The sequence below is a fragment of the Loxodonta africana genome, unplaced genomic scaffold (assembly GCF_030014295.1).
Source record: "Loxodonta africana isolate mLoxAfr1 unplaced genomic scaffold, mLoxAfr1.hap2 scaffold_368, whole genome shotgun sequence".
Lineage (NCBI taxonomy): Eukaryota > Metazoa > Chordata > Mammalia > Proboscidea > Elephantidae > Loxodonta > Loxodonta africana.
Genome location: NW_026975082.1, coordinates 192,630 through 202,398, shown reverse-complemented (window position 1 = coordinate 202,398; position 9,769 = coordinate 192,630). Strand labels below are relative to the sequence as shown.

At 43.3% G+C, this 9,769-nt stretch overlaps 1 long non-coding RNA gene across 1 annotated transcript in view; it reads right to left on the bottom strand.

The window, feature by feature from the left end:
* Positions 1 to 5,447: 5,447 nt before the first annotated feature.
* Positions 5,448 to 9,769, bottom strand: part of LOC135229550 (uncharacterized) — a 71,339-nt gene continuing 67,017 nt past the window's right edge. Inside the window, exon 2 of the long non-coding RNA XR_010320237.1 lies at positions 5,448 to 6,429. This is a non-coding gene — a long non-coding RNA (uncharacterized LOC135229550). The remainder of the gene's footprint in view (positions 6,430 to 9,769) is intronic.

Below are 9,769 nucleotides of genomic sequence, written 5' to 3'. Positions count from 1 at the left end.
CTTGGACTATGTTTATTGGGCATGTGGATTTGCTGTGAACGATCTGTTTGAATTCACTGCTCATTTTTCAAGTGCTTAACTTTTATCCTTCTGTGTAAAATGGAAATTGTTATTAAGTCTTGTCATCTCCATTTCACATGATTTTCCAAATCTATCATTTGTGTATCACATTTTTGCAAGCTTTGTCCCCCAGAACGATCACTTGAGTCAGCACTGTTTATTAAATAAATATAATTTTCTCAAAATACCACCTTTGTATCAATGGTTATTGTGACTTCTTAGCAGATTTTGTTTCATTGGTCGACTTGTCAGTTTCTGTGCTATGTAATATCAATTTGTTCTGTTACCTGAAGAGGTAGACACCTGTCAGTATCCTGCTTTTTCATGTTTTTCTTCTCTATACCTTTTAAAGCAGCCGTAGTGTTGTAGTGATTAAGTGCTCATCTGCTAATCCAAAGAAGGTTTGGCAGGTCGAACCCACCAGGGGGCACTGAGGGGAAAGACCTGTTGTTCTGCTCCCATAATGATCACAGCCTAGAAAACCCTATGGGGCAGTGAAATGGGATCACTATGAGTCAGAAATGGACTCCAAGTCTCCTAACACCAGCAACATCCTCTGCTATCTACTGTACTATTTGTAGCATATGATTACTGTATACAATTCAAAAACAACTATCTTAATATTCCAACTGGAAATACATTCCACTTATATATTAGTTTTAGGGACCTCCATTTGATTGACAAGACTTCTCATTTGAAAATATGGCATATTTTTTGCATATATTCAGGTTTCATTTTATGTATTTTAGTACATTAGTTTTCATCATAGAAGTCCTTTGCTGCTCTGGTCAAAACAATGTTTTCCTAAATATTTTACAGTTTTGAACACAGTTTGATCCAGTCAAGTAGTAGGGGAAAGAGAACGGTCTGCCCTTCTCACCCTTGCCAATTTGAGACCCTCATGTCTATACTGGAGAGAAATCATTGATTGTGATGTATTTGTCTTTTATTCAGGTATGCAATTATATCATCATTCTTTGAAAAATCTCTTATTATACTTATACTAGTTATTTAAATTTTCTAGTTTATTCCTTCACCTTAAAACTGTGTTGAGTGATACCAAAATTTTTGTCTAGTTCCAAATTTATCAGAATGAGTTGAATATTAATTTTCCATTTATCTCACACCTGCTAAGTTTGGGGAGAATCTATTATGCCCCAATAGATAACTACTACTCTGACCTGCTGACCATTATTGGAATCACACACAACTTGTTTCTGACAGTTAAGTACTTCCACCTGGCCTCTGTTGAGCTGGGATCCCATGATTTGCATTGCTACTAGGCAGCCCAGCTCCCACTAACAACCTGAGCCTATAGACGATTGTTGCTGTTAGTTGTCATCAAGTCATTTCTGACTCATGACCACCCCATGTGGGCATAGTAGAACTAACTGTTCAAGAGTGTTTTTAAGGCTTTCATCCTTTAGTAGCAGATGGCCAGGACTGTCTTCCAAGGACCCTCTGAGTACGTTCAAACTGCCAAACTTTCGGATAACAGTCAAGCACTTAACTGTTTGTGGCGTCCAGGGACTCCCTACAAAGTATACATATTGGTAAGCTCTATCTTGCTGGTGCTCCCCTCATCTCCGCATTCCTTATTCTTTTGATGAAATGGGTATCCTTCAGGACCTCCAAGAAATGGTCTTATAGAAGACTAACTCAGACATGCCCACATATTGGAGGCTTTTAATCCCTCTTCCAACATCTGACACAGCAGGTCTGGCATTTCGATTTCAGAGAATATGGGCCATTGCCTTTTCTAAGATTCCAAAAGCAATCCCACAGCATATTAAACCCATTTCCAGAACCCTTGCTACGGCAATAAATCCTTGTCAACAAACTCTCTTTGACCCAACTTTATATTAAACTCCCCTTGACTCAGCACCTTCAGCACCCACTCCTCAGCACACCCCCGTCCTGCTCACACAAGGCAGCCAGGTCTTGCAGCTCCTTCAGTGTACACTCCCTCCCCCGCAACCACAACAGCACTGCCCCCGATGGCTATGCTGGTATCTGACAACTAAGTATCTGGACAAATGCATGGGACACTATCTCAGGACTCTGCAAAGGAAAGTGTTGAAGGTGGATGGGGAAGGGGCGGAACCAGAACATAGAGTATGAACATTCCAGAGGCTGAAATTAAATGAGCCCAAATCTCAGAGCTGCACACCCGTTGTGGACAGAAATAGCTCCAAGAGAAGCCCTCTCTCATATAAATGGGATAGAAGGTCCGTAAAGGAGAGAGACAAGCAGCTGGGCAGGTGGGCAGACGCCTGAAACTCTGGCAGAGGAGAATCCTTTTCTCTGACCAGAGTATGGAAGAACCAAATATTGTAGAGAAAGCTCCATTACATTTTCTCTCTCTCTGCTGTTAACTGGCACCTAGTCAATTCTGCCTCAAAGGGTGAGACTTTTCAAAAGCAGATCACCGGGCTTGTCTTCTGAGGCGCTTCTTGACAGGTTCAAACTGCCAGCCTTTTGGCTGGTTGTCCAGTGCTTTGGCCCCATAGGTAGAACCAGTCACTTATGTGCACAACAGAATGAGGAGATTAAAGCCCCAGCATTTCCACCAGTGGGCCAGGAAAGCACTCCTTCAGAACTCAGAGAGCAGAAGAGAAAGAGAGAGAGGAGGCTGTGCAAGAAAGAGATTCTGCAGACTTGCTATGAACTCCTGATTCACCCCCCAGATGCATATGCATTGCCCTGACCCTAAGACGCATTATCAAATCCTTTAAGAGCCGTACTATGGGTTAGAACGCACTCCTTCAGAACTCAGAGAGGAGAAGAGAAAGACAGAGAGGAGGCTGTGCAAGAAAGAGATTCTGCAGACTTGCTATGAACTCCTGGTTCACCCCCGAGATGCATATGCATTGCCCTGACCCTAAGAAGCATTATAAAATCCTTTAAGAGCCGCACTATGGGTTAGAATGCCATCAAGGTTCCATACTGAGTGGCGCTCACATAGATTAGATCTGAATACAGCTGCAAAGCCTTCAAAAATTGAACTAACATTTGAACCACAGAATACAGAAGATGGGACAGAACTTGGAGCCTGAGCATAACTGGGTCAATTGACTGCTAAAAAAAAAAAATTCTGCATAAAATTTTTGAAGGACTTGTAGTCTCAAAATCATAAGACACAGATTTTAAAATGCTGTTCTAATCATTCTCCAAGAAATAACACAGACACTTTTTAAATAAATGGAAAGATAATAGGTGCTATTTGCAAATGAAAATTTTACATGTTAAAAGTACAATGGTAGAAATAAAAAATTCAGTTGATATTTTCACAATAGCAGAATGGCGATGACAGAGAAAAAACTAAATACTTGAAATAGATCAGTAGAAAATATCCATTCTGCAAACAGAGAGGAAAATATGGAAAAAAATGGACAGTGCCTCAATAACTAGAGAAAAAGCTTATTTATTGGAACTCCAGAAGAAGTGGACAAAATGTGTGGTGAAGAAAATAGTATTTGAAAAAATACTGGCTGAACACTTTCCAAATGTGGTGAAAGACATAAACTTACAGATTCAAGAAGTTCAGCAAACCACAGCAAGTTAAAGAATTCTATGCCCCAATACCGTATTTGCACAAAAATATTCTGCGGGTTATGGGTTTTTTGCCAACCCAGTGGGCCTTACCCCACATCCCAAGTATATTTGTAAGTACATTACTCTAATTTTTTTTTTTTTTTTAACAGCAGCGTGTAAAAAGAAAAAAACAGTGTACTGTACTTACAGACATACCCGGGAGGGGAAAAACAGTTGACACACATATATATATATAGAACATGGGTTACTTGCATAAAAATACCATACATCATAATCAACTGCAGAATAACAAAGGTCAAGAAAATACTCAGGAAGGAGGTAGAGAGAAAACAACACATTTCACCTGAGAAAAACAATTTGAATGACTCTGTATTCACTATCAGAAGCCATGGAAGCCAAAAAAAAAAAAGATTGTGAAACAACATTTTTTCAACCCTGAAAGATGGAAATACTAACCCAGAATTCTATGTATCATGTATCTATGTATCATTACCTTCAGGAGTAAAGCTCAAATAATGCCATTCTTAGGGGAAGGAAAACTGAGAGAATTCATCACCACCAGACTTCTAAGTGAAACACTAAAGGAAGTACTTCAGGTGGTAGACTTGGAATTTCAGTTGTTATTTAAGGAAAGCAGAAAACGTGGAAACTATGTGGTTAATATACTACGTCAACACTGTAGTTACTGCACAACATGGCGCTGGACAAGCCTCTTTGGAAAGTTTTTCCAGTCTCTTGGAAACGCTTGGAAATACGTCCTGGCAAATCATTATTAGAGAATGGAATTAATTTTGACAATACCTGAGAGATGTCTGCAGTCAAGTCTTATGAATAAACTGGAAAATAAATTTACTGACTGAAACTAAGGTGTGGTAACAAAACATGAGCCTCAGTTCCCGTGTGGCCATGAGCTGGCTCTGAAGGCCAACCTTCCCCAGAAAGGCATCTCAAGCACATTGGGGGCAATGGCTTCCTGTTGTTATTGCTAGGTGCCATCGAGTGGGTTTCTGAGTCATTGTGGCCCAGTGTAAAAGGAGAACTGCCCCGATAGGGTTTCCTGGTTTGTAATCTTAACGGAAGCAGTTCGCCAGGTCTTTACTCCTTAGAGCCTTTTGGTGGGTTCAAAAAACTAACCTTCGGTTAACAGCCGAGTGCTCAAACTTGGCACCACCTGGGATCCTTGGAGCAATGGCAGCACCACAGAATTTGGTAGAAACCTTCCCATAGGCCTTCTCTGAGAGGTAACCCCTTGCTTAAGGACCAAGTTTAGGTTTTATATATACTCATTCTACATAAAGTCTAGATAAGAACTACAGTGCTTCCTTGAGCGGACAATATGTATATGCCCTCCATAAACAAAATGTGTCAAGGGCAAAGTTTAATATTAAACCAAGGCATTTCCCGTCAGTCCTTACCTGAGAGGGTCTTCGTGAGAATTTCCTGAGACTCTTGGAAAAGGACTTAGTAGACACTGCTTTCTTTTTACCTCTTCGCTCCTGAACAGAAACCTCTGCTAAGAGGTCCTGCGTAAAGCTCCAAACGCCTCTTCTTATCCTGAATGTAGGCCGTGTAATAAGACCAGGAACTAGGCATTCAGCTGGGTGAAGAAACCCAGGAGTACTTCCTGTCTTCAACACCTTCCAGTTCCAGCGAAATCCTGTTACAAGTCACTAGATCAGCCCAGGAGCTGGAAGACTGAAATTCCTGGTCCTCTGACAACTGGGAAGGGCAGGGTGGGGTTAGGCAGAGCCTCCTTGACCATCACTTGCCCCAAGAGGCTCTGGAGGCTGCTTCATGTTCTAAGTCAAAGGCCCTTCCAGCCCAGGCACATAAGAGCAGGGGAAGACTTTGTCCATTGAAAGAAAAGATGGGCACAGGAGTGGCAGGTTTTAGGGCACTCAGCATTGGTCAGCTTTGCGACTTCCGGACATCCTGGCCCATGGTCGCCTTCACGACTGGGCCTTTATAGCCTCTTCACCTCTCCGTCCTTCCCAGTTTTCTCCCAGGACCATGAACTGTGGCTTCTGCTAGTTTCAGTGATTTCAGTATTTCAGTAGCTCCTCACCCCACTCAGGGGAGGCAGTTTTGCAGACTGCAGGACACAAATCCACAGTGCTGTTTACGTGTCCTTCAGCAGAAACACTTCCGAGGGTACAAGTTGGCCTCAGAGACTCTGAGACCCAGGCAGAGAGAAGCCCAGGGGGAGGGTCACTGGCTTCAGGAAGTGTCAGCACTCTCAAGGGTCATGTCCCTGGGGTCGTGCCCAACTGCAGGAAAAATGAAGTGGGCTCTGAGGCTCCCTGTGCTGACCGTCCAGTACACTGGCCCTGGAAGCCTTGGAAGGATTCTGTCTTAGTCTAACCCAGCACTGGGGAAATCCTCACAGGGTAACAGCAGTGATATGCCTGGGGATCTTTATTCTAAAAGTCTCAAAGCAGTTGATACAGTCTTGTGAGGTGGGAGATGAGAAAGCTTGGGACCACCGAGAGAGGGTGGCAAAAGAAGGAAAACTTTATCACTCCCTCTGTTCAAGTTTTTTTTTTTTTTAATTCCACCTGGGGCTCCAAACAGGTCTTTGTGTTAAAGTTGTATTTCTCTGTGTTAATTTATGATACTTAACTAAAATCTAGAGTTTCGAGCTCATTTTGATAATTCCTCTTTAGTCTGTGGAGACAGGAGTCTGCCTTCAGCCAGTGGTGAGAGTGGAAGAAATAAAGTCCCTAGTCCAGACTGGGGCAGGCTCTGCTGCTCCGCAAACTAGGGGTGCGGTCTCTGAAGAGCCCTTCTGAGGACAGCACAGGAGGGGCGTCTCGCCTGGAGAAAGAGCAGAGGGGGGTGGGGGATTGTTTGTGTGAGCAGTGTGGCCTCTGTGGCTTCGCCTTCTCCTCCTGGAAGTGCAACCTGTGGCCCTTCACGTGCGGAGCCAGAGTCCTAGGGTGACCACAACTCTCCCACCCTTTCTGGGTCACCCTCTGGACCCAAGTCCCCATACGCCTCCTCTGCCCTCCTATTCCAGCATAAGCACTGTGACTGGGCTCAAGGGTGTACCCTGGGACTTGACATCGGTAGCCTCAGGCTTCCCCTAGTTCTGGTGGGACCTGTGAGCCTAGAGGGTCTGAGTTCAGGGCAAGGCTGGGTGGGCTGGGACTCTCGCGAAAGGCTCCTGCAGCCAGCTCCTTCCTGATGCACGTGAGATTGTGGTGGGGCAGCCTCCGACCTGGCACCTCCCCTGGGCGCCCCTCTCCACACAGCCCTGCCCAGTTCCCTCCCCCACCCCCGCAACCGCCCAACCACCTCCTCCTGCCTCCTAGTTCTAGAGGAGTGCTCTTTTGATGCGCATTTGCAACTGGCACCCCATGGCCCTGCACAGAGTCAATCAAGCTAATGACCTCAACCTGAAGTGCACAACTTTGAAACTGCTAGATACGTGGGAAATGAACAAAAAAAAAAGAGGAGAAACACTTAACAACAGTTACAAAAAAAGTTATATGGGACTGTATTCTCACATCATGGACTCAAAGATGCTGGGTTGTATTTTTGTTTGCCAACAAGTCTTAGATAAGGGAATTGGTGCCAGGAATAGATGTAGAGTCTGACTTTGGAAAAATGAGGGAAAATCTGGGATTGATTAATTGATGTGGATGAGACTGAAAATAGTGATAACAACATAACATTTAAAGAGGAAATCCTAGCAGCCTAGAACATGCAGTGGAAATTTTTCTAAGTAGCACCAGAAAAGACCTTTAATCACTACACAAAATGGGTCAGTAGTTCAAGATCTCCCTAAGAAAACAGGAGGCCGAGACCACTCTCATTCAGGTTGCAGCAAACAGGCAAGAAAAAGAGCATTTTAATCTTGTGCAAAGTCAGAAAAGAAGAGAAAAAGATGAGATGCTCCTCTACTTCATCCCTAAGGCTACTTTAATATTGACACCAAATTAGACAAGGATGACAGAAGAAGAGTTACAAGGCAAGCACACCAAGTAACTGGGATGCAAAAACCTACATAAAATACTGGCAAAGGAAATCCAGCAAAGTATAAACCATGTAACACGCCATCATCAAGGGGGTTTATCGTCAGCATGCAAGCTTGAGTGAACATTAAAGATTTAATAATTTAATTCATCACATGCATAGATGGAAGAAGAAAAGACATGCTCATCTCAAGAGATGGGGACAAAGCAGTGGATAAAATCCAATCACACTGAGAGATAAGGATGCTGAGCAATCATGGACCAGAAAAGGAGTTCCTTAAGTTGGAAAAATACAACTGGCATGATAGTTCATGGTGAAATGCGGGACATTCTCTTTAAAATTAATTAGCATTAAAATAAGGATGCTTTCCCAATTTGAAGAATGGCGTCTGGCATCTTAAACATTAGCAAGCAGCCATCTAAGATGCAACCATTGGTCTCAACCCACCTGGATCAAAGGAGAATGAAGAATACCAAGGACACGAGGTGATTACGAGCCCAAGAGACAGAAAGGGCCACGTGAATCAGCGACTACATCATCCTGAGACCAGAAGGACTAGTCGGTGTCCGGCTATAACCAATGACTGCCCTGACAGGGAACACAATAGAGAAACCCTGAGGGAGCAGGAGAACAGTGGGATGCAGACCCCAAATTCTCAAAAGACCATACTTAATGGTCTTACTGAGCCTGGAAGGATCCCGGTGGTCATGGCTCCCAGACCTTCCGTTGCCCCAGGACAGGAACCATTCCCGAAGCCAACTCTTCAGACATGGATTGGACTGGGCAATGGGTTGGAGAGGGATGCTGGTGAGGATTGAGCTTCTTGGATCAGGTGGACACTTGAGACTGTGTTGGCATCTCCTGCCTGGAAGGGAGATGAGAGGGTGGAGGGGGTTTAGAAGCTGTGAAAAGGACACGAAAAGAGAGAGTGGAGGGAGAGAGCAGGCTGTCTCATTAGGGGGAGAGTAATTGGGAGTGTGTAGCAAGGTGTATACGGGTTTTTGTGTGAGAGACTGACTTGATTTGAAAATTTTCACTTAAAGCACACAAAAAAATCATTAAAAACAGAAGGATGCTTTCTATCATTATTTATATTAAATATTTAACACTGGAGGTCCAAACAAAACGACAACAAAAAGAAGGAAAAGCTGCAACTGCTATTATTCATAGATTACAGAAATGCCTCCACAGAAAAATTTCCAAACCATTGAAATTAATGCTAGTCAATCCTAAATATAAACTAAAAAATAAACTGCATTTCTATACATCGGCAACAAGCCGACTCTGTTGTAGCTCTTAGTGAAAGCAGAGGACACTGATAGGGAAATAGCAGGATTTGGGTGGGCTAGACAATGAGGGGAGAACACTATTTTACACCAGGCTTCATGTATAACCATGGGTATGTGTTAGTCATCTAGGGCTGCCATAAGAAAAAAATAACACAATTGGGTGGCTTTAAAGAACAGATATTTATTTTCTCACAGTTCAGGAGGCTAGAAGTAGGAATTCAGGGCATGGCTCATGTCTACTTCAGCTTCTAGCAGCTTCCAGCCACCCTTTGCGTTCCTGGCCTTGTAGATTATCTTCCCCTTTGTCTGTCTCCCTCTTCCCCTGTTTGTGTCTGTGTCTATTCTGCTATTTTTATAACTCCGAAGGGATTAGGGTTAGGACCCACCCTAAACTGGTATGGTCTCATAAAAATAATTTAAAAAATCCCCTATTTCCAAATCAGGTCACATTTATAGGTACAGTAGTTAGAATTTCAACATACCTTTGGGGTTACACAATTCAGTCCATATAGTACCCTCACCAGATATTCTGGACTGAGAGTACAAACATGAGCAGCTGAGAGTTCTATTTTTTCTATATTAGTTGGCTATAACTTGTCTGATTCCACCCATATAAACTTTGGAGCAACTTATTATGAAGGACCAGGCCAAGCTTTATTAGCCATGTCCATTATACAGAAAAACGCACACATTCCCATCACTGAAGCCCTGAGAAATTCATCGATAAGGGTGGAATGGGGTTGGGACCAAGAATTGTTTCATGGCGTTGATAACATGGCATAGCTGTTAGACATCTACGTAGAGATGTCAGGTAATAATACTGACAGCTAACACTTACTGGTGCCAGGACTCTTGTGAGGGCTTCTCCTCTCTTAAGATACTTTCTCTGC